Genomic DNA, 25,367 nt, shown 5'->3' on the forward strand with positions numbered 1-25,367 from the left:
ATCAGGACCATCCTATGAAATCTCCCAGAGAGCCCGGCCGAGAGGAAGGGGCAGCCTGCCAGGCTCACAGGGAGCTGTCAGAAGGAGTCCACAGCCAAGGCAGCTGGGGGTGAGGAGGTCCTGCTGCTCCCAGTCCTGGGGCGCCCCCTGCCCGTCCCTGAGACCCCCATAGCTCCCAGCCCCCTGTCCCGTGGGTGCTGGAAAACATGACTACAGCTCTGCCCTGTTTGTTGAAAAAATGAGTAACTCCTTTGGAATTTGGCTTAAAATACACACACTGATTTTTAATAACAGTTATTTACTTCTGGGAAAGACATAGCTCTGAGCATAAGCTCTGCTCCAGGTAGCTAGGCATCCCTCTTGGGGGCCCCCAGCACCACCCAGGGCTGGACACAATGCCATGCTCTCTCTGTTTCGGGGAGAGGAGTCCCATTCATACTCTGGAATCAAATGCCTCTGCCTCCCGATTCAACCCCATTTCACCCAGTGAGAATCCTTTAGATCTGCAGTACCTCGGGGGACCCCAGTTCACTCCGAACAGTCACCTTCTCTGAGCCTGGCGGCTGCCCCTCCCCCCATGAACCATGGAGGCGACAGCCCATGGTCTACGCAGGTACAGGCTTCAGGCGATGGCTTTTATGGGGAAGGGGGCAGGTGGATCACGGGAACCGGTGAGCTCCTGCTGCCGGGGCCACAGCATTTCCCCAAGCCTCCCCACAGGGGCCGACGCCAGCCTCAGACCCCACGGCTGCGGGGTCTGCACAGCCTTCAGCCTGCCAGGGTGACAATGACCGTCTGATTTAGTTCTCAGGGCTGGAGCAGCAGAACTGCCAGGCCACATGAGCATTTCCCGGAAGTGACGTAGTGCATCTGCTCCCTTTTCTGTGGCTACTAGCACTTCCTGTCCTCTAACGAGGCCACTTTCCCTGTTAACTGCCGATGTAAAACACAATCATAAGGTCACTGCTGACTCTTCTAGTTGGTGTCAATTAACACTTCATGAGACCTTTTCAAATGTCTTTTTGTGAGAGAGAATATGAATCTGTTTCCTGATTTGACAAGCAGCCATAAGAAATTAAAGGCTAAATAACTAACTAAACTAGAACTAGAATGAGGATAAACTATTCTCTAGCTTGTCATGGAATCTTCTAGCAAGACCTTCCTAGCATTCCACATGGGGAGGTAAATCAAAGTGGGCTTTGGTCCAAAGGAGCCTGTGAGGCTCCCTGCAGGGTGCAAGCTGTTCTTCCATTCTGTGTGTGGCTATGGCTGGGAGGCCTCTTGCCAACAGGCGAAGGACCTCGGAGCTGTCCTTAGATCTCAGAGGAGGGGGCATCCTGCCCCACAGCGGCCAGGAGGAGGGTTCTGTCTGACATGCCCTCTCCCCTGGATGACCCAGGCCAAGGTAGGAGCTTCACTCAGGACCAGGGAGGGATTCAAGAACCCACCACCCCACCTGTAGCACCTGCCCGGCTCAGGGTGGCTCCTGAGCACAGAGGAGGTATGGGAGGTCACGGGCTATCCACCCTGAGCTTGTGCTGCTGGGAGCAAAGGCAGGAACGCTGGCCAGGGACCCCACCATCCTCCTCCCAAGTATCCTTGGGGCTGTCAAGCCCCAGCATAGGCAGCAGGAGTACCTGTCTCTACGAGTGCAGTGACCAGGCCTCTCCCTCTGCTGGGTTTGGCCAAGCCTGCCCACAGCCCTTCCCCTCGGTGGTAGGTCCCTCAGGGCCTGATCTGCCTTGTGAAGCGTCCTGACCCCCACAGGAAACATGACCCATGGTGGGCGGGAAGGCTTGTGCTCCCCAGGCCTTTGCCAGCGTAGGGCTGAGCATCCTGGCATATGCTTGGCTTGTCTCCCTGCATCTCCTGTCCTCCCTACTGGACGTGGTAGTGAGTGGCCGAAGCAGAACTTCAGACCTATGGCTCAAGACCAGAGAAACATCACAGCAGATTAGAAGAAACAAGCCGCAGCAGCCTGCTTGCCATAGGAGACTTAAACTGGTTTTGAGGTCAGTGAATGACAGCCAGCCCTGTCCTATGCAAATGGGCAGGCCTCTGCCATTCCTCCACTGCGCCTTGAAACAGGTTCTCTCAGGTAAGCCAGCTGCTGTCCATTACTCACAGGGCTATATCTCCTCTATCTGCTGTCATGAACTTGGAAAAGAACCCTAATCCCACCCTCCTGGTGCAGAAGAGCCAGGAGGCTGAGCCCCAGTCCACTCTGCTTCCCACATCTTCCCCTACTGGGGGAGACCGTGAGCATTCCCAGAATGAACTCCAGAAGCACAGATTTTCTAATCTGGAAGAACCTTGATAATCATTCAGTCCTGTGGCCACTTAAGAGTCTGGAGCGCCTCTTAAATGCAGACTCACTGGCCCCTCCCTGAGGCGCGGCTAACTCCCCTGTCTGTAGTGGGGTCCAAGGTCTCTGAATTTTAACAAGCCCTCGAAATTTCTCCCGACTTGGGAGACTCTGATTTGTTGCCTGCCATCTCTCACAGACCAGTAAGCTGGAGTGGAGGGAGATGAGCAGGTCCCTTCCAGGCCACACTGTGGGCTCAGGCCAGGAGGCACAGAGCAGCCCTTGGGCACCGGGCTGCCTCCTGCTGCCTAGCTTTGGCCGCCTCTGCTCTTTAGCAGCCCTGCCTAGGAGGATGCGGTGGGAGGGAGCAACATTATCCCCTAAACAAACAAACCTGGCTTCTTTAGGGATTCTTAAAGTCTTATTAAAAATATAAGAAAGATAATAGCACTTCTTCCCTACAAAAAGCATCAGAATGAAGAGAATGAAATCTTCCCCAGTCATGACTCATTAAAACACTCATGCTCCGAATAATTCTTTAAAAAGTCCAGACTGACTTCTTGCATCATTATTAGTAATGATTATCAGAGGAACCTAATCACAAAGTGTGTTGTTCAAATGCACAGCTTAACAGAAGAAAGGACACATAATCGGATCCATTTTCCCTGTGGAGAAGCGCAGAAATGCTTCCTGAGCCCTGCAGTGCTTTCTACAGACCAGGGACGGCCCTTCCCCGTGCTGGGCTGATAGCAGGGACTCTCTCTGGCTGACCCCGCAGTCAGCTCCAGGATCTTTCTATTCACAGCACTCAGGAAATCACAGCCAATGGACTACATTATTGCCCAATAGGAAATCTGTTAGCAGCTACTCCATTACCCCTTCCCCTCAAGAGCAACAACCACTCACAGAAAGACTCTATTTGGGCAGCTCCTGGCTGAAGGACAGAGAGAGCCTGTGCATTCATCTCTTCCTGTTTACTGGAAGCTTCACTGGCCAGGAGCTGGCTCTGTGCAGAGCTCAGAGGCTGCCATGCGGGCTGGCTGCTGGCCTCACGGGCTCAGACAGGCACTGTGTTCCCGGGCCAGTTCAGTTCGGCAACGGCACCTGCGGCACCCAGCTCCCCTGATTCTTGCCTGCGGCCTCGTATGTGGAGGCCTGGTGATAGCTCCAGGGCTGAGAGCACGGGCCCCCTCCCCACCTCCATGCTGATGTAACTGGCTCCCCCAGGGCGAGTTTATCACGAAGGCGAAGGCGGGGTGGAAGGAAGCCACTCCAGCTCTAGGGAGCAGGAAGGAGCAGGTCTGGAAGCCTCCCTTGGGCACAGCCCTGTCCATGCACCCCTCATTAGCCGTCGGGCACAGCCCTGTCCATACACTCCTCATCAGCACAAGCAAGGTGTCTTCTCTGTGTCATTCACTGACCAGGCTGAGGCTAAGCAACTTGTCTGAGGTCATGTAGCTAGATTCAGGGCAAAATTAAGCAAGGGTCTGGCTGTTCAGGTGAAAAAGACAGTAAAGAATGGGACATTTCACAATTTTTTTTTTAAAGTAATCTCTACACCCAGCATGGGGCTCAAACTCACAACCCCAGTGATCAAGGGTTGTGTGCTCTTCTGACTGACCCAGCCAGGTGCCTCAAGACTCTTTTCATTTGTTACATCTAGAGGAAAGCTTACCTCAAACAAGCAAGATTTTGGACATACTCTAATGCAATGATGAAACACTCCAGCTCTGCCCTGGGCCTGGCAAGGCCTTCAGGCGGTGACAAGCCCCACCGTAGCGGGGGAAGGGCAGGAGGGGCAGGGGCAGTGGTCCTTCAGGCCGTCCTATGGGCACTGCCTGCCCCACCTCTCCCTCTGGGGGTGGCCTTGTTCCTCAGTATTTGACAAAACGTACAAAACGTGAGGTCTGCTGACCATTAGACATGCCGGCGTTCTAAGTCCCATGTCCTCACCCCTGCCAGCTGCTCTCTCAGTCACCCCATGTTAGGGGCCACAACCACCTGGTTGCTCGGATCAGAACTGGAGCCCTTATGGTGGGTGCCTCTGTGCCCCTCCTCTGTCTTCGGTCCACCATGGGGCCCTGCTCACCCCGCCTGCCCAGCTCCCAGTGCCTGCTCCCAGTGCCGGCCTTCCACTCCTCAATGTCGTCATCCAAACACAGCCCCGGACAGGTTTTAAAACAGGGGACAAGAACATGCAATCGGAGAGGCTTACCAGAGGTTCTGGACTCAACCCCAGGTCGCTCAGCCCAGAAGGGCTGCCTATCACCTTCACCCTCCACCATGATTCCCGAGCTCCACACACACCATCTGCTTTTGTCAATGTTTACGTGGGGTTTTTCCTGCTTTGATGATCTGTCCCACCCAGTGTGAACTCTCTGGAGAGGGGACACGGCTCTGTCCCCACAGCCCACAACACAGCACTGCGAGCTAGCGCCCGCACCCTGCCATACAGGTGGAAGGGGGACCACAGCCTGGAGCTCTGGGGCAGCCGGCATGATCACCGTTCAGCCCAGAGCTCGGCATGACTGCAGTGAATTGGGGGTTTCTCGTGGGTATGTAAAGGAAACACACTCATATTCTTGAAGGCAACATCACTTCTGGATCATAGGTCTGTCGGTCACATGTATGGTGTCCCAAAAAGCACACTGCAGCGTGAGCGTTATGTCAGAAGGCCCAGGATGTCATTCAGAGGTGGGTTACCTGCCCTGGTAGCAATGCAGGTCGGGCCCCTTAGGCCTGTGGCTCAGTGGGAACAGGAATTGTGGTTCCCCCAAGCCCTCAGGTGTGGTTCTGGCTCAGGGGGTCTGCAATGACAGCGGGGGAGGGGGAGGGAGGAGCAGAGTCAAGGGCCACCAGGAAGGCTGCCTGGTGACCAGCTTGATCCCAGCTAGAAAAGAAAATCCTCCAAGATAAAAACGCAGCTCTAAAGAGGCTTCAGGACCTGGTGGCCCAGCCCAGCTCACTCAAAGGGTGACATTCCGGAGCCCCTGAGTTCATTAATTGCACAGGCTGACCCTGGGGAGTGTAAAGTCAGTTTAACATTAAAAAATTTTTATCTACTTTTAAAATTATCATTTGGGCTGCTTTCTCTGTGTAGTTGGGATTCAGAGCTAAATTTCCAAAAGCAGAAATTAAAGGCTCTTGGAAGGAAAACTCCATAGGCAGCCTGAGAATGCAAACTATTTTCTTCAGAGCGTGAGGGGCCTGCAGAAGCCTGAGGCCTGCTTCCCAGCCATCCCCAGGTATGCACTAATTTGGATGCTTCTGGAATCGAGAGCCAAGTATGTCCGATTAGCCACAGCCGTCTCTGAAACCTGGGCTGCTAAAATTATGCATCTGCTAAAGCTATGGAGTTCTATAGGTGGCTACAAGCTGCTGAATGCAGACAAAAATGACAAAGTGAAACCGCTGGGTTTGGGAAGTGCAGAAGGCCCTCATCTGGGCTACTCAAGGCCTCTGTCCTTCCACAGTCCATCAGTTGGTTCTGGTATTTTCTGTGAGGTATGGGTCCCTAAATGCGATCCTCTCACTTATCCAAAATTCGCAAGAGATCGCCAAGCGATGAACGCAGCAGACCCTTTGCCGGCACCTGGGCTTTCAGCATGGGATGGGCACACTCCATCGAGATGGTTCCGCAGGGATTGTGGAGCACAGGCAGGTGTGTCCAGAGCGCTAGCCCCATGCTTTATGCATGTTCTCTGCACCAGCTTCATGTCATTCTTGGCAACTTACTCCCTCCCTGCCCATTTCCTACACTTCTAACTGTGCTTGTATATCCAAACTCTTTCCCTCCTGCTTTATTGATTTCACTTTCAATGTCTGTTTCACTCTATTGTTTTTGTGTAACTTAGTGACCAACAGTTACATCACAATACATACCAGACACTCTTCTAAATGCTATCTAGTTACTCATTTGCTCTTCAGAACCACCCTATGAGAAACATCACATTGTTATCACGTTCAAGAAGGAATCGAGGCCCAGGGAGGCTGGGAAGCCTGCCCAAGGTCACACAGCCTGCCAAAGGTCACACGGCACCTGGGAGGTTTGAGTCCAGCCTGCTGATGCATCGCTGGTTTCATGCCGTTATAATGTCACGCCTAGCCCCCTGCGCTGGGAGACTCAGGGTCAGCTAGCTCACACTTCCATCTTGGGAGGGTTTGCTGAGATCTTTCTGATTCTTGGTAAGGTCTCAATTTTGTTCCCATCCCACCTGGCTCAGAGTCTCTGCTTCTGCTAAGTCTCTAAACCACCGAAGTCTAGCTCTAGAACCTACCACATTAACCCCTCTCCTGACCTGTACGCACAAATTTAAGCAAGGTTTTAAAAAGTTGCTTACAACGCCAGGAAAGAAGTTTTAAGAGTTAAATTTTTTAAGAAGGCCGACTCCTTGGCTTTTTTTTTTCTCTTTTTAAAACAGAAAGGCCTCTGAAGGGCACATGAGCCAGCGAATGTGGGAAATGCTGTGGGAATGTTAGTTGGCAAAATCACAAGTGCTCCAACAGCTCCAACACAGGAAGAAGGCTAGCGATGGGTGAACCGCTAAGGAGAGCCCCTCCAAGAAGGAAAATGGAAAGAATCAGGACTTAAATGTGGCAACAAAGTGCAGTTCACCAAGCACAGAAAGGGGAGTCATACAGACAGTACAGACAGTCATACATTATTCAGGAACAACCAAGGTTAAAATAACCGATGTCTCCTTCGTTAGATGAGGAGAGAAAACTGGTAACAGATGTTGCTTAAAAGGCAGCTGAACTGAATGAATGTGTTTTGGAAACACCCAGACCCAAGTGTAGAGAAGAAGGATGCTAGGCTCTGGAGTGCCTGAGGACATCCACGAAGGGGAGACAGCCCAGCAGCAGCTTGGGCGGAAGGTGTTAACCCTGCCCTCTCCGTGGCCCGCCATGGGGGTCAGGTCAGAATGCAGATGGAATATGTGGAATAGAAGTGTCATTAGAAATAGCAAGAGCCAGAGTCCCTGGGATCAAAAGCAAGCTATGAGTAATTCTACGGCAATAAGAGAATATATAGATAAGACACTCAGTACTTCTGGAAGGGCCATCCACAGAGTACATATCATGACTACAGAAGAAGGAGGTGGTATAAAGGAGGGTGAGGAAGACACAGAATGGGAGCACTTGGTGAGTCAGATGAAGGGGCCACCAATTCTGTATGAGAAAGGGGAAAGAAGCATTTTGTGTTTTGGTAAATAATCACGTAAAAAGAATATGGTGGGGGTACCTGGAGGGCTCAGTCCGTTAAGTGTCTGACTCTTGGTTTCGGCTTAGGTCACGATCTCAGGGTCGTGAGATCGAACCCCGTGTCGGCTGCATACTCAGCACAGAGTCTGTTTGGGATTCTTCCCCCTTTCTCACCCTCCCCTGCTATTACTCCCCCCCTTTCTTTCTTTCTCAAATAAATAAATAAATACAAAAATACAATCTTTTTTTTTTTTTTTTTTTTTTTTTAAAGTACGGTGGTCAGTTTGCCTCAAATCAGGAGACAAATAACTAAAATTTCCTTTATAAATTGAGTTCCTTTTCGAATGGCACCTTTCACTGAAAGAACTAGGTCTCCAGGCGTGATGTTGTTTTGCAGTGAAGCGCAGGAGGCAGCCCTCCATCCACTCCATCTGCTACAATATGGTCCCGGGCCGTTCGTCAGAAGAGACGGAGGGGGATAGTCTGACAGCTCTTCATCACCTGCCGTACTGAATACCCAGTGATGTTACTTTACCAAGACAGGACTCCTGTGCTTCTGATCACCCAGATGACCAAGCGTCTGCAGGAGGCACTTCCTGGACAAGACTGTCATAGTGTCCCCTACTCAGGAACTGGCCTGCTCTTGATCTGACTGTAGGAAGGATGTGCTGGGGCTTCAGGATGTAACTCCCTCTTTGTCTGGAAGCCCTGGGAGCCAAGGAGGGAGGCAGTGTTCTTCTCTCCCTGCATAAGCTTACACACAGGTCACTGGGGTCCCTTAGGCGATGAGACCCAGAGAGATTTGTGAGCAGGCAAGACATTGTCTTTATCTGCAGGTCCTAGGTGGATAGCAGGGGCATCTCAGGGCTCAGGCTGTGAGTAGAGCAGTAGACAGGGAGAAAGGACAGAAAGCACTCATGGTTCCTCCAAAGAAAACCCCCATAGGCTCACTGAAAGCCATGGCTGGGGGGCATTTAGGGACTGAACAACTGAAACTTCAACAATTTGATTGGGTCAAGGTGATACACAAAGGCGTAAGAGCCCCAGGAAGAGAAATCAAAGGTCTCTAACAGGACTTCGACTGTGGGGTGAGTGGGTGGTGTGGCGGTCGGTCGGAGGGAACCTGGAACCCAGCCTCTCATCCCAGTCCTGAGTCAAGGAGCGGGAGGGGCAGGATTTCACTGCGCCATGAAGCAGAATCCCAGACATTTAGAAAATAAAGGGCTGAGGTAAACAGTCCACTGAATTAAATATAGGAGACAGTCTACGCCCCACAGCAGGGTTTCAACTAAAGATTTTTTTCAATTTAAAATAAACATTTTCCATGATTATTAAGGGGGGAAAACCTTTAATCTAAGAAAACAATGCCATCACTACTAACAAGGAGTGAGAGGGCAGGATGAATGGGCATGGCCACACAGGGCGAGCTGCCTCTGCCCCAAGAGGCATCTGTACCCCTTCTGCGTGGCTGCCATGGGGGTCTGGGGTATGTGCAAGCACGGAAAGGGCTCCTGTCTGTTGCAGAGTGGTTCCAGACTTTAGACACACCTCACCCATCACCAAAGCATCTTGTGAAAGATGCTTACAAAATGCATGCTCAACTTCAGACCGCAGAGAAAGCACATGCCACACACGCGCCCATCTTTAGGATCTTCCCAGAGCAGTGAGGTTGTTTCTCCCCATCGAAACACTGGATGGCTCTTTGATAAACACAGACATCTCTATCCTCTGTTAATCTAACAGTTCACAACCAATAATATGACTAAAACCCAGCCAATAGCTGTAACATCGACTGTGATTTTGACAAGGCCACATTGCCTCCATTGCCTAAGATATTGACATGTTCCCCTCACCCAGGTGGGGGAGGGCAGGGGGAGGGTCCCGTCCCCAGCAGGTAAGAACGGCTGCCCCGGGTGCCCGTGCTGGGAGCCAGCAGGACTGCCACCAGCAGCGCCTCTTTGGAGGAGCCTGGGCAAAGGTGGAGCCAGGGATGGTCTACTTGATCACACCTGACCTTTTTCTCCAACAAAAACACCCTCAGTGGAAGGTGGGGCTCTAGCCTTCATTCACTGGACATCCCTTTCCCTCAGAGCAGCTAAGGCCTACTCATTCCCATCTATTAGCCTCATTAAATGGGAAAATTCCTGCTTTTCACCTCCATCTTTTACTCCACTTTCCTTTCCATCGCCTTATATTCCCTCCTGGGTGAGTGGCAGCGACCGTAACTAGCACTGATGGCTGAATTTTGGGTGACGAGAATGTCAGCAAACACACCAACACACTTCACTGCTGTGTCCCAGGGTCATGAGCACATTTAGGCTGTCTAGCGCGTCCTGAAATCTAGAACTGGAGTGACACAACGCTGTCCTGGTTGGTGCCATTGAAACCTACCCATGGCACCAAACCACCTCTGTCCCAGGGATTATCTTTCCATTAACTTTCCTCCAGGGGGCAGGGTCCAGGTCAGACTTTCTAACAGGTGGAGTTAGAAGGAGGCTAGATGACATTTTTAAAGTTCATGTCTATGGTATAATACAGGCATGAAATTCACTGCTTCTGTGAGGAAGAAAGGACTCTTTTTTGCAAACATGTGTCTTAGAGATCAAAGACATCTAAGAACCTAGTGTTACCAGAACACAGAGTCTAGACAAAGAAGAAATGGGAGCATTCATGGCTGACACCCCACATACAGTCTAGTCAGACCCCGTGAGGTTTCCCCCGAGTGTGCACGTGCCCCGGGGGAGACGTGGCCCAGGGTGTGTTGGTGTTACATGAGCCGAAATGGGGTTTTCTAAATTGCAATGATTACAGTTTCACTGAAATTAATTATGAAACCAATCCTAGGTGAGCCCCTCAGTGCGTCATACAGGTACCCCGCTAGGCCTTGAAGAGCAGCACTCCCAAGTATCAGGGGAGGCTCTGAAAGGCAGCATGAACAAATGCATGGGCTTACCCCTTTTATGACCCTATTCCAAAGGCTCTTTTATGTTCTCTCCAAGATAACAGAAGTAGAATAATAGCTACTTTATTATTTTAAATGCAACACCACAGGTTCACTTTGTCCATCTAATGGGAATATGAAAGTTCTGATTGTTCTTAGGCCCTAAATGCACAATGTACAAATGGACTTAGAAGATGTTCTTGGTTCTTTGGGTGAGGCCAATATTACTAAATTCAGGTGTTTTTTGGTTTAAAAAAAAAAAGGTTTACAAATTCAGAAAGAAGAAAAACTAGGACTAAAACATTGCCATTTTATCTGCATACCACATTCAGCATGGCACTCAAAATAGGGGGAGAAGTGGTAAAAGGGCACTTCGTGAGGCTCCTAGAAATCACTGCACAGAAGACGCTAGTACCAATACTTCATTCCAGCAGTGCCTGGTTCCACTCACTGCTTCCAGTCTCAAAACGTGACTGCATTTCATGCTGGGAGAGCAGCAAACGCTTCCTTCTGTTTCCATCACATGCTTCCCAGAATCTGGAAAGTTCTAGAAGGATGGAGTCCAGCCCATGCTGTCTTTAGTCTGACCTCTGGAAGAGCTCACAGTCACAGTTTGGGTTGAGCTGTCAGCCAGCACAATCCTGCTTAAGCCACGTGGCTGTGGACTTAGCTTTCTAAGCAGGTCCCAGTATCTGTGGAGTGCCAGAACTCTCCCTCCGTGCTTTGCTATTTAGAAACACGAGCTGATCCACCTAATAGGTGTTGAATTAAACATGCTTTCAAATATTTAGTTCCTCCTCTACCATTACTGCCGTTTCCCTGCATGAAGCCAAGAACAGCGGATGGCACAGGAGATAAGCTGTTTGCTGACAGGGAAGCCCTTGGTAAAAGTACTAAAATACAGATGATTTTTGCCTCTTACCCTGAATGATTTGCAGGTCATTTTGTTAAGAGGGCATGGGATAAATGTTTTAGGTGCACACGGCCAGGTGTTTGTGGGTTGATTCTGTGTCACCCAGCAAAGCCTGCAGCTGAGGCACAGTTTGCTCGCATGGGTCTAGGAGGGGGAAGTGAATCAGTGTTTCCATAAGTTGGTTTGGACAAGCCAAAAACCAAGCACGCACCAAATCAAGAATCATCCAGTTGCAGCAGGTTGTGGGTATATACTGTACATCCCCCCCCCCCACCTTGAATCGAGCATTCTGGGTAAGCATGTGGCAAAGCACATGGGTAAATGCTCTTAACTTCTGTAGGCTTAACTGGAAGGGCCTGAAGACCACTAGAAGAGTAAGACATCCTTAATGGTAACAAAAGCAGCTTGCAGACCAAGATTCACCACCCCTCAGGAAGGAACTGGTACCAGTATTGAGAATGCCCTGGTGTGCTGGAAAAGCCAGACACTCCCCCAGCATGCACAGTGCAGCAGCCAGCTGTACCGGGCCGGGAGGAAGTGAGGGCTAACCGCAAGCGGAAAACATGCAAGAGGCGGAAATGGAACAGAAAAGACAGTGGGTGTGTCAGAGCTGAAGGGCCTCCACACAACAAGAGGACAGCTCTTTCCAAACAAAGACCTCATCAGGGGCAAAGGCTCACCACCAGTAATGACCCACCGAGAAGGGAGTCCCACCCACGGGTCTTGAGTTCTTGCCTTCCGGGTCCTCAGGGCACAGAGTCCCACTGACCCCACCCACGATAGGTCACTGTGGCACCTGCTAACTACCCCAACGCTGTGAAGCAGCTGCAGCCCCTGGGGGAGCGCTGGAGACCCCAGCGTTTCTGGCTCCGGTGGATACACCTGGACTGGACCTCGAGCCCACCTCTCAGAGCCCACCTCCAGCCCTGCCCTGTCAGCTTCACTGGCCCTTTCACCCTGCTTCGGGGCAGGCTGGTGTGCAGGGAGCTCAGAGGGAAGTGGTTCTCCCTGACCTCTCCAGCACACCGAGCTGGCAGCAGCTTCTAGTCCTGGGGTCTCACCTACGCCTCTGCATGCCTACTGCTCTTTGAAGACGGGGTACAGCAGGCACACTCCCGGAAGCTTCTCTGGGCTCCACACGCAGGATAGGCAGGCCTCTGTGCACTGACAAGTGGACGGCCCTGAAGAAAGAGCTGGTAGGATGCTGTCTGCCCGCTGGCCTTCCTGAGGCAGAGTGGGCTCCCCAGGGCAGGGCTGGTCACTGGGGGGATCCAGAGCGCTGAGGTATGGCACAGGCGCCAAACAAGCCAGGCTGGAGACGGCTTCTGCGTCACTCTGCGCTGAGACCAGTGTTTCTGCCCTTTACAGTGACCACAAACACATCCTGGGAGTCTCCCTTCTTCCCTGGGCTGCACAGTCAGACTCCCCCTTTGCCACCAAAACCCACCCCCCTCCAGGGGCCAATTCTACAGCTGGAGGAGAACCAAGGGGAGCAGTTAGGGAATGGACCATGGGACTACCATGGGGACCCAAGGAAGCAAAGTCCAACTGGCAAATTCAGATGCTCTACGCAGGCAGCTTTAAGAATGAGACAGACTTCATGTCATCGGCCCTCAGCCTTGCTGACTGACAACCAGAATGTATCTGAGGATCTTTCATAAAACGAGTTTTTCTGATCCCATTCGCAATTCTCATTTAACAGGTCTGGGGATGGGTCTGAGAACTGTTTCTCAAACTTTTAATTTTGATGCTTCAAACTTACAGAAAAATTGCACACACAGTATTAGGGAGTCAGAAACACTCTTACCCAGATTTACCAACTGCTTTCATTTGTCCTATTTGCTTCATTATTCTCTTTTGTTTTTTTTTGGGGGGGGGCATTTGATAGTAAGTTGCAGACCATAAGCCCCTTGGCCCCTAAACACATCAGTGTGTATTTCCTAAAATCAAGGCCTGTCTCTTACATGATAGGGTAGAATGATTTTGGAGGGTGAAGTGATTTTGGAGGATGAAGTGATGGCCACTTTCCTTTTTTTTTTTTTTTTATCAAACTTTCCACATTTTATCAAACTGATAGAATTCAGGAAATATCAAAAACAGATGGGAGTCCCCCAAGTATTCCTGCAGAATGACAAAACAGCCGCTGGTTATTCTGAGGCTATAAGGTTATGGGAGAGGTTATAGTGATGAATGCAAGAGTTCCCTTTTATTCAGGATGCAAAAGATCTTTTGATGAACTGGAATAGAACATCACCATATAAAGAAGCATTCAATTGAGTTGAATTTGGGGATATGTGGTGGGCATCCCCTGCTGGCCCTCAGTGGTCCCTGTCCCTGCTATGACTCCTTTGTGGAACCCTCTCTCCTGGAGTGTGGGCTGGACCTAGCGACTCACTTCTCAACAACACGACACAACAGAAGTGAGGGGATGTCACTCTGGAGATTAGGTTACAAAGAGACTGTGGCTTCTGGCTCAGGTGCGTTCTCTCTCTCTCATGCGCACGCACACTGGCTCTGACAGGAGCTGGCTGCCCTGTTGGGAGTGGCCCTCACACGTGGAGAGGCCCACATGGTGAGGAACTCATGTCTGGGCCCTGAGGCTCCCAGCCCCAGGTGTGAGCCCAGCCAGTCCTGGGACGCCTGCAGCTCTGCCCAACATAAGAGGCACCCTGGTAGGCATGTACAGATTCACAGACACTGTGAGAGAGCCAGTGCTTATTGTTCGGGGATAATTTGTTATCCAGCAGTAGACAATATGGGACAGTTAACGTGGAATATCACAAAAACTCATTACGTTAAAATATGCCTGATTTCATGGAGAGCTCGATGGAGTAATCAAAGGCCAAGGGGTCCTGGCCAGAAAAGCAGGAGGTGGTTTACCTTTCCTGATTACTTAACCTCTCTCTCTTTCAACCAAATTCTGTCCTAGTGACTATTTTTATTTTTAAAATACATGTGCATCGTTTAAAAGGATCACACACTAGAATAATGCCATTAATAAAGATTCACTCCCACTTTTGTCCCCCAGTCCCTCATCTTGGAAGGAAATTTCTTAATACATGACCAATTTCATGATCATTCTTTCAGAAGTTTTGTCCCCCACGCCAAATATCAGCATAAGCTATCTGAGGATATCCTTCTTGTTTTTAATCAAGGGTGATATAATATGCCCTGTTCTGCATCTTGCAAAATAAATCTTGGAGGTAGTCCTTTATGAGAAATTGTAGAAAATTCTTTTTCTTTTGGATGTGTATGGGGTTTGTCATGGGACAATTCACTAACTAGTCCCCTAAACCACGGTGTACTCATGAACGTGTGAGTGTATCTAGGGAATAAATTCTTGGAATTTTCTTTAGGCTATTAACCATCCTACTCTCTCTCATTAAGCAGACAGACAAAATCCTCCTTTCTACATCCTACCCTCACTCTCCCCTCTGTGGACATTTCAGTTTCCTCCTCCCTCTCCTAGCCAAACCTGTCAATGGAATGGTCTCCCTTGGCTGTTTTCTCACTCTGGCTCCCCAACCACCCCACTGTGGCTCCTGGCCAGTGAACCCACTGGAAGAGTTCCCTCTAAGGTCACCCAGCTGCCATGTGGCTAAATCCAAGGGTGTTTTTCCCGTCTTCATCTGATGCATTCACAGCTGCACTGGACATCTTGCCACTAACTCCTTTCTGCCCGTGACCATGACCTGACCCTTCACCTGGCCCTCCAGTCCTCCCACCTCTCCTGCCCTTTGCCCGCTCTCTTCTGGAAACAATCCTCAAGGGTCAACCCCAGGCCCTCTCCTCTTTTCACTTAGATCAATACCACCCACCAGAACGCTCTGAGGTAACAGGAATGTTTTATAAGCACTTAAGATGTGGTTAGTGCAACTGAAGTGTTGAATTTTTAATTTGATTTAATGTGAACGAATTTATTTTTTTTTTAATTTTTAAAGATTTTATTTATTATTTATTTGACAGGCAGAGATCACAAGTAGGCAGAGAGAGAGAGGTGGAAGCAGACTCCCTGCTGAGCAGAGAGCCCGATGTGGGGCTCAATCCCAGGACCCCAGGATCATGACCTGAGCCAAAGGCAGAGGCTTTAACCCACTGAGCCACCCAGGCGCCCCTAATGTGCACGAATTTAAATGTAAAGAGCAACAGGTGGCTGGCAGCTACCGTGGACAGCGCTCTCCTTGTGAGAGATCGCACAGAGCCAGCGGCAGCCACCACCTGTGTGCAGAGCATACATACACTCATCCCTACTCCCAGCTCAGGTTTCCTTCCCAGCTCACAGAACACTCACAAAACCAATGCCCTGACACCTTCCTTTGGATGTCACTAAACCGACAATGCTAAATTCAAGGTCATTTCCTGAAGCCAGGCTGTCTTCCCAGCTAGTGAATTGCACAGCCTCAGAGCCTTGGAAAAGCAGGTGTGATTGACTTCACCTTCCAGACCATTCCTAATTGGTCTGCACTCTAAATCTTGGTCACTGTCTTATGAACCCATCATGGAACTGGTGCAGCGGCCTCACTACTGGCCTATCGCATCCCCTCTGCATCTCCCGTCGTGTGTCCTCACAGTACCCTTGAGTATGAGAGACACCACTCTCAGCAAGTCACAGTACAGCTGGAGCACACTTAGTCATCCATAAGACCAGCGAAGGTCATGGATGCCACGCACCATGCAGATGTCAGGGATCCTCCCAGCCATCGAGTTGAGCTTGGGTCCAGCTTCAAGACGAGCAGAGCTGAGGCCCGGTAAGTGCTGGGAGTTAGGTCGGGAAACAAGGCAGCAGTGGTCCATTTTACTTGGGGTCTGGGGGACTGGGATCAGGAAAGGCTGGCTGGAGAAGCAAGCACTTGACCAAGAGTCATCAAGGGATGGGATCTGCTGAGCAGTCCCTCCAAGGGGCTTTCTGAGCAGGGAGGATGTGACACCAAAGGATGAAGAAGGCAAAAAAAAAAAAACAAAAAAAAAAAACCTGAGACAGAGTTTGGGCAGGAGAGGGGGCCCAGGAAGCCTTGGGGTCACACCCCTTTGTTCTGGACATTATTCCTGCAGCCTCTGGTTACATAAGCTGCTCTGGCAGCCGAGCCTTTAGCTCACTGGAACTTGCAGCCAAGGAGACGGGCCAGCTTTTTCCATGTGCGCTTCATTTGGTCAGATTTTTTTTTTTTTTGCCTGTACTTTTGTGATTTTTTTTTAATAGAATGCAAGACCTTCAGTTTATCCTGATTAAATTTTAACCTGTCCTTTCTGACCTTCATCATTGAAACCTACCATGATCTTTCTGAATGCCTTCATTCAGCACATTCCACTGCCTTTTCACCAGCTCCCACTGTGTGCATTTTTTTTTGACACTCAGAGCTTACTGCAAACTTTAGTCAGGCAGAACAAGATCTATTCCCTTTGACTGCTATGTAGTGTCTTTACTCCCTGCCTGGTCTCTACCTCTTCCCTACTCTAAAAGCCTATCTTTCACTCTGGAAGTCAGCAACGCCAGGTGCTATTTCTTAGTCTTCCCGATAGTTAGGGATGAACTAGTAAGTCTCCTGGGGGACTTTTGGGCAAGGTTTTCCTTCCTAATATAACAAATATAGCTCCTAATATAACTCTGACAAGAAGCCTCCCTTGCCTTCGGACAAGAGTGTGTAAAGATATGATGCCTGGAGCTATGGCATCACCTTGTGACCATGATGAAAGTCAACATACTGATGATGGCTGGATGGGAAGAGAGCCAAAGCCTACCTAGTTCCATAATGCCATCACTGGGCTGTTCGCTCAACCTTGGGAGAGGCCCACTTATGGATTTATTGTTATATTACATCCCAGGTTCACTTAATAACTTTTGTTCTTTTCTTTTTTATTAGTTTCAGAAGCAGAATTTAGTGGTTCATCAGTTGCATGTAACACCCAGTGCTAATTACATTACATGCCCTTCTTAATGCCCAACACCCAGTTACTCCATCCCACTCTCCATTTACTTCCCCCCAGCAGCTCTCAGTTTGTTTCTTGGAGTTCAGCATCTTATGGTTTGCCTCCCTCTCCATTTTAATCTTATTTTATTTTTTCCTTCCCTTATGTTCATCTATTTTGTTTCTTAAATTCTACATATGAGAGAAATCGTATGGTATTTGTCTTACTCTGACTGAATTATCTCACTTAGCATAATATCCTCTGGTTCCATCCACGTCATTGCAAATGGTGAGCTTTCATTCTTTTTGATGGCTGAGTAATATTCCATTGTAGATATATACTACATGTTCTTTATCCATTCATCTGTTGATGAACATCTGGGCTCTTTCCATAGTTTGGCTATTGTGGACATTGCTGCTATAAACATTGGGGTGCAGGTGTCCCTTTGGATCACTACATTTGTATCTTTGGGGTAAATACCCAGTACTCTAATTGCTGGGTCATAGAATAGCTCTATTTCCAAGTTTCTGAGGAAACTCCATACTGTTTCCCAGAGTAGCTGCATCAGTTTTGCACTCCCACCGACAGTGTAAGAGGGTTTCCCTTGTTCTGCATCCTCACCAACATCTGTTTTTTCCTGAGTTGTTAATTTTAGCCATTCTGACTGGTGTGAGATTGTATCTCATTGTGGTTTTGATCCTTATTTCCTTGATGCTGAGTGATGTTGAGCATTTTTTCATGTGTCTGTTGGCCATTTGTATGTCTTCTTTGGAGACATGTCTGTTCATACTTTCAGCACATTTCTTGACTAGATTTTTTTTTTTTTTTTGGATGTTGAGTTTGATATATAGATTATAGATTCTGGATACTAGCCTTTATCTGATAAGACATTTGCAAATATCTTCTCCAATTCTGTCAGTTGCCTTTTAGTTTTGTCGACTGTTTTCTTAGCTGTGTAAAAGATTTTTATCTTGATGAAGTTCCAGTGGTTCATTTTGCCCTTGCTTTCCTTGCCTTTGGAGATGTCTAGTAAGAAGTTGCTGTGGCTGAGGTGGAAGAGGTTGCTGCCTGTGTTCTCCTCCAGGATTTTGATGAATTCCTGTCTCAATATTTAGGTCTTTCATCCATTTTGAGGTTATTTTTGTGTGTGGTGTAAGAAATTGGTCCAGTTTCATTCTTCTGCATGCAGCTGTCCAATTTTCCCAACACCATTCATTGAAGAGACTGTCCTTTCTATTGAATATTCTTTTCCTTGATTTCTCTTTGTTCATTGTTCATGTTTAGAAATGCAACTGACTTCTGTGCATTGATTTTGTATCCTGCAACTTTGCTAAATTCCCGTTATCAGATCTAGGAATTTTTTGGTGGAATCCTTTGGGTTTTTCTACGTAGAGTATTATGTTGTCTGCGAAGAGTTAAAGTTTGACTACTTCTTTGCTGCTTTGAATGGCTTTTATTTCTTTTTGTTGTCTGATTATTGAGGCTAGGACTTCCAGTACTATGTTGAATAACAGTGGTGATAGTGGATATCTCTGCCATTTTCCTGACCTTAGGGGAAAAGCTCTCAGTTTTTCCCCATTGAGAATGACATGTGCTGTGAGTCTTTCATATATGGCTTTTATGAACTGAGGTATGTTCCTTCTATCCCTACACTGCAGAGAGTTTTAATCAAGAAAAGATGCTGTATTTTGTCAAATACTTTTTCTGCATCTATTGAGAGGATCATATGGTTCTTGTCCTTTTTTTTTTTTATTAATGTATGTGTATGACATCAATTGATTTGTGGATGTTGAACCACTCTTGCAGACCGGGAATAAATCCCACTTGCTCATAGTGAATAATCCTTTTAATCTAATGTTGGATCCTATTGGCTGGTATCTTGGTGAGAATTTTGGCATCTATATTCATCAGGAATTTAGTCTGTAATTCTTTTTGGTGGGGTCTTTGTTTAGTTTGGGGATTGAGGTAATGCTGGCCTCATAGAAAGAGTTTGGAAGTTTTCCTTCCATTTCTATTTTTTCAAACAGCTTCAGAAGAATAGGTATTAGTTCTTCTTTCAGTGTTTGGTAGAATTCCCCTGGGAAACCATCTGGCCCTGGATTCTCATTTGTTAGGAGACTTAATTTCCTTGCTGGTTATGTGTCTGTTCAGGTTTTCTATTTCTTCCCATTTCAGTTTTGGTAGTTTATATGTTTCTAGGAGTGCATCCTTTCTTCCAGATTGCCTAATTTGCTGGCTTATAGCTGCTCATAATATATTCTTTTTTGTTTTCTTAAGATTTCATTTATTTATTTGACAGACAGAGATCACAAGTAGGCAGAGAGGCAGGCAGAGAGAGAGGAGGAAGCAGGCTCCCTGCCGAGCAGAGAGCCCGATGTGGCGCTCGATCCCAGGACCCTGGGATCATGACCTGAGCTGAAGGCAGAGGCTTTAACCCACTGAGCCACCCAGGTGCCCCAAGCTCATAATATAGTCTTATAACTGTTTATCTTTCTTCAGTATTGGTTGTAATCTCTCCTCTTTCATTCACGATTTTATTAATTTGGGTCTTTTCTTTTCTTTTTGGTAAGCCTGACCAGGGACTTATCGATCTTATTCTTTCAAAGAACCAGCTCACAGTTTTGTTGATCTCTTCTACTGTTTTTTGGTTTCTATTTCATTGATTTCTGCTCTAATATTTATCAATTCCTGTCTCCTGCTTGGTTTAGGCTTTATTTGCTGTTCTTTCTCCAGGTCCTTCAGATGTAAGGTTGGGCTGTATATTTGAGACCTTTCTTGTTTCTTGAGAAAGGCTTGTATTGCTATATACATCCTCTTAGGACAGCCTTTGCTGCATCCCAGATGCTCTGAACTGTTGCATTTTTCATTTCCATTTGCTTCCATGTATTTTTTAATTCTTCTTTAGTTTCCTAATGGACCCATTCATTCTTTAGTAGGACACCATTTAACCTCCATGTGTTTGTGTTCCTTCCAAATTTTTCCTGCGGTTGACTTCAAGTTTCAAAGCATTGTGGTCTGAAAATATGCATGGTATAATCTCAAGTTTCTTGTATAGCTTGAGACCTGATTTATGACCCAGTATGTGATCTATACTAGAGAATGTTCCATGTGCACTCCAGAAGAATATGCGTTCTGTTCCTTTGGAATGAAACGTTCTGAATATATCTCTGAGGTCCATCTGGTCCAGTGTGTCATTCAAAGCCCTAATAAATTTTATTCTTTATATAAGGGAACAACTCAGAAATATCCCAGGCCATGTAAGTCCCTATGTCTCATCACCCGTGTTCACCTGTATGTTATTCGGCACCCTCTCAACTAAATATATTGTAATTGCGGTTTGTTATTCTATGTAGACGGAAGGCATTATCTGGGTATATGTTTTTCTCCCTTAAATTACAAAGTTCTCTTGTTTATACCAGCCAATTTTCTGAGAAATTCATTCTTCTTGTGAATTTTGAGGTACTTTCTATTGGTTGTTACACTGCAGCATTTTAAGCCTCATTTAGACACCAAAATCATGTTCTTTGACATTCCATGCAGCTATTTATCTCCCTTCCCTTTCAGTTACAAGTCTTGACCTCCAAGATAGACTAACACCTGGTCTCCCTTTCCTGCAAGTGCTCCAACATCAGTAGGGAAGTAACCTGAGTTATCTCCTGTGAGCTGAGCTCCCTGAGACCCCCAACTGTGGCTCCTTCCTCCATGCCTCCTCAGGAAAGCCCTCCTGGCTTTCCTCTATGCCCCCTCCTCCATTCCCAGAGCTCTTCCCTTCTCATCAACCCTTTCCACTGGAAGGCAATCAAACTTGATATCTGTCCTCCCACCCCCTCATAAGTCAGCATTATAAACAAGCCTAGGGGCAGAGCTGGTAGATAAGGAACACTCCTAGGGAAGGGAAAAGGTATAAACACTCACAGGATATCATAACTGCTTTTTTCTGTCACACTTCATTTTCAGGAGAATCAGGGGAAGTTTAGGGTGACTGCAAGGGCTGATAAGTGTGGGCAGATTTGCTCTCACATATGTGCCAAAGCATCCTTCTTGCTTGGCAGTGCAGACCTTATGTTTATGCCCTCTGGCCCACCCTCAGGCATTGTGACCCCTTGTGGTCAGCAACAAGATGCCTCTGACCTATCATTTTTCCTTCTTGTCCTGAGGCCTGACATGCAGCTTTTCCTTGGGAAGTCCAGATTTATCCTCTGTGGGAAAACCTCCTGTGACAAACACATCACCAGTAGCTCTGCATTTTTCTTTTTCCCTTGTGTCAAATTCTTCCACCCTCACCTCTTGACTCTAAAGTCTCTTCAGGGTATTTGTTTTTCTGGCTTCCTTCCTGAATTTTTTCCATCTTGCACAGGAATATTTAATCCCTTCTAAAATGTTAGAGCCTAGACTTTTTCTAGCAAAAACATCAGCTAGATTTCATAGGAAACAATGAAAAAAATAACCCTTACACTGCCATGTAGTTTTTACACTTGACAGAATCATGTCTCTTGCTGGCAAAGAAAGCAGGAGGCACCCCTGCATAAGTGGCAGGCCTGGTTGTCAGGCACCCAGCCACCCTACCTCTAGTTCTCACAGTGCTTCCCACTTGGCACATGCAGTAACTGTCCTGCACAAAGGTTAGGTCACATGCCTATAGCTAATAAGCTCAGGTCTTAGGACACTTAGGTCTTGATGCCAAGCCACTTGGCATCAAACCACTGTTCTTCTCAATCCCTCAATTTCCGTATTTTCTGGGATTCGAGGAAGGTATAATTGACCCTTGAACAATGCAGGTTTGAACTGTGAAGGTCCACTTATCCATGTATTTTTTTAAAAAATAAATACAGTACAGTACACAAATTTCTTTTCCTTATGATTTGCTACATAACATTTTCTTTTCTGTAGCTGACTTAATTATAAAAATACAGTATATAATACATACAACATACAAAATATGTATGAATCCACGTGTATGTTCTCAGTAAGGCTTCTGGTTAGTAGTTAAGTTTTGGGCTGGTCAAAAGTTAAGCAAATTTTTTACTGAGTGAGCAGGGTCAGTGTCCCTAACCCCCATGTTGCTCAAGGGTCAACTCAGTTTTTCGATTTCAGGAAACTATGACTTTGCTGGACTTGTTGGCCGCTCTGCTTTTGCTCCTCCCTGGTGGGGAAAGGGGTTTGAGCTGGGGGGAAGACACTGGGAGGTTGAACTGTCTGACACAGCATGTTTCTTGCCCACAGAGAGTAACAGTCAGTGTTTGAGAGGTTCCCAGAACTGTTTTCTAGCAGATTCTCCTGCCTTTCTTTTACCTTTCTCATTGTATAAATGACAGATTCAGAAAAGCATGTTTTTAGTTTTGATGACATGCCTATTTATTGATTGGTTCTTTTATGGGTTGTGCTTCAGAAGCTGTATCTAAGAAATCTTTGGCTAATGCAAGTCACAAAGATTTTATCCTGCTTTTTTTCTAGAAGATTTAAAATTTTAGGTTTTCTGTTTAGGTTTACAAGCCTTATTGGTACGAAGTATGGGTCTGTGTTCATTTTTTCGTTGTTGTTGTTTTTGCATATGGATATCCAATTGTTCTCACGTTATTTATGAAAAGACTATCCTTTCTCTAATGCACCATATTTGTGTTTTTGTTAAAAATCAATAGTATATCCTGGTGTCTTTCTCAGACTTTTGGTTTTCTTCAAATATCTGATGCTCTTAGGTAGTTTCTTCACATTTCTGACAGAAGAACTAGGTGATCCTTGTGTACGTACTCCACCAAGACTAGGGGACAAGAATGGGCCCCTTCCAGGGCTTTTCTCTCCCTGGATGGGGAGGAGGTGCTCTGGGTAGGCTCTGTATGCATACACCAATGAGCCTGTTTTTCTTCAGGGTGTGTGTAGGCAGCAGGTAGGTGACCTGCAGGTTTCATTAGGAGCCACATGAGAGAAGTATCTTCCATCCTGGGATACTATGCATGCCTTGTATCCTCTCCCCACGGGTCATGGAGGCCCAGCATAGCCTAGACATCCCTCACAGTCGCAAAGCTCCTCCCACTCATTTTCTCCTGCTGGGGAGGTGCTGCTCTCTTGACAGAACTGCCTAAAGCCACCCAGTCCTGGTTCCCTTTCTGGCTGGACTGGCCACCAGCTTGGGGCTGCTCTCACCAGCCAGCACTTGGCTGTGTCTGATGGGGCTGCAACATCTCGGCTCCAGTTCCCAGTCAACCTGTCTTTTCTACTGCCTATTTTACAGGAATTTCCCAACCTTTTTTGGTTAGCTGATGGTACACTTTCTTGTTTTCCAACCTTTTAAATGGATTTAAGCTTTTCTTGTATTTTTCCTTTTGTTTAAATATGGTTTTTAGAGGAGGAAGAAATAAATGGGAAGTCCTGTTAGATGGTAACAAGTGTTAGGGAATGTATGGATTCACCTTCCCCCAGAATATCTGCTAGGTCACACCCAGAGACAGAAAGCAGAACTGGAGCAATCGCCAGGCCAACCAGAGCTACCATATACAGAAAGCTGGCTGGCTGGCTGTATCTCATTCCCCATGTCTTTAAAAGCTCTTCTGGCCATGGAAGACTATGGCTCTGTGTAAGGGAGGTGGGGGGCAGGGGCAGGGCTCCAGAAGGAGCAGGGATGCAGGAAAGCACAGGTTCAGTAGGACATACTTTGTCAAGAATCAAGCCCATAGAGGGAGGAGTCAAGAAAGCGGAGAAGTAGCAGGCTGAGACTACATCAGGTAGCAGGAGATCTGCTCCATAGCTTATCTAAACATTGCAAACACCTACAAATCCAACGGGAGATCGAAGAGAAGAAGAACAGCAATTCTAGAAACAGAAAATCAACCACTTTCTGAAAGGTAGGACTGGCAGAGAAGTGAACCTAAAATGACGGGAAGATAGACTGCGGGGGGGAGGGGCCGGCTCCCAGCAAGCGGCGGAGCAATGGAGCACAAAATCAGGACTTTTAAAAGTCTGTTCCACTGAGGGACATTGCTCCAGAGGCTAAACCGGGGTGAAGCCCACGCGGGGTCAGCGTGGCCCCAGGTCCCGCAGGGTCACAGAAGGATCGGGGGTGTCGGCGTGTCGTAGAGCTTGCAGGTGTTAGAACGGAGAAGCCGGCTACAGAGACAGAGCGGAGGACTGAACTCTCAGCTCCAGGTTACTTTGAACTGGTTGCGGGCTGGGTCAGCTCAGAGCGTGGCTGGAGGCTGGGGATACGGGAGTGATTGGGTGCTGTCCTCTGGGGGCATATTGAGGAGTGGGGCCCCGGGCTCTCGGCTCCTCCGGGCCGGAGACTAGGAGGCCGCCATTTTCATTCCCGTCATCCGGAACTCTACGGAAAGCGTTCAGGGAACAGAAGTTCCCAAAAGCGAACTGGAGCAGATTACTTAGTCCGGCCCCCGGTAAGGGCGGTGCAATTTCGCCTCGGGCAAAGACACTTGAGAGTCACTACAACAGGCCCCTCCCCCAGAAGATCAACAAAATATCCAGCCAGGACGAAGTTCATCTATCAAGGAAAACAGGTTCAATACCTAGGACAGCAGTGTAATTCCAGAGGAGGAGAAAGCAAAGCACGGAACTCATGGCTTTCTCCCCATGATTCTGTAGTCTTGCGGTTAATTCAATTTTTTTTTTTCAATTTTTTTTCTTTCTTTTTTCTTCTTCTGCTAAATTTTTTAAAACTTTTACCCTTTTCTTTTTTAACGTTTTTTGACTAGTTTATCTAAAATATATATTTTTTCTTTCTTTTTTATATTTTTTCTTTGCTTTATTTTTAAAATTGTTTTTTTTTCTGAACCTCTTTTTAAAAAAATTTAATTATTTATTTTTTCAGCGTAACAGTATTCATTGTTTTTGCACAACACCCAGTGCTCCATGCAATACGTGCCCTCCCTATGACCCACCACCTGGTTCCCCCAACCTCCCACCCCCACCCCTTCAAAACCCTCAGGTTGTTTTTCAGAGTCCATAGTCTCTTATGTTTTCTGAACCTCTTTTTATCCCCTTTCTCACCCCCCCACAATTTGGGGTCTCTTCTGATTTGGATACAGTGCAATTTTCTAGGGTCTTTGCCACCCTTTTAGTATTTTATTTGATCCTTCATATCCTCTTATCTG

General features: G+C 47.5%; 1 protein-coding gene across 2 annotated transcripts in view; it reads right to left on the reverse strand.

The window, feature by feature from the left end:
* The window catches only part of ANO10 (anoctamin 10), a 245,265-nt gene that overhangs the window by 1,238 nt on the left and 218,660 nt on the right, over nucleotides 1-25,367 (reverse strand). The window lies entirely within an intron of this gene.

This window comes from Meles meles, chromosome 4 (genome assembly GCF_922984935.1).
Source record: "Meles meles chromosome 4, mMelMel3.1 paternal haplotype, whole genome shotgun sequence".
Lineage (NCBI taxonomy): Eukaryota > Metazoa > Chordata > Mammalia > Carnivora > Mustelidae > Meles > Meles meles.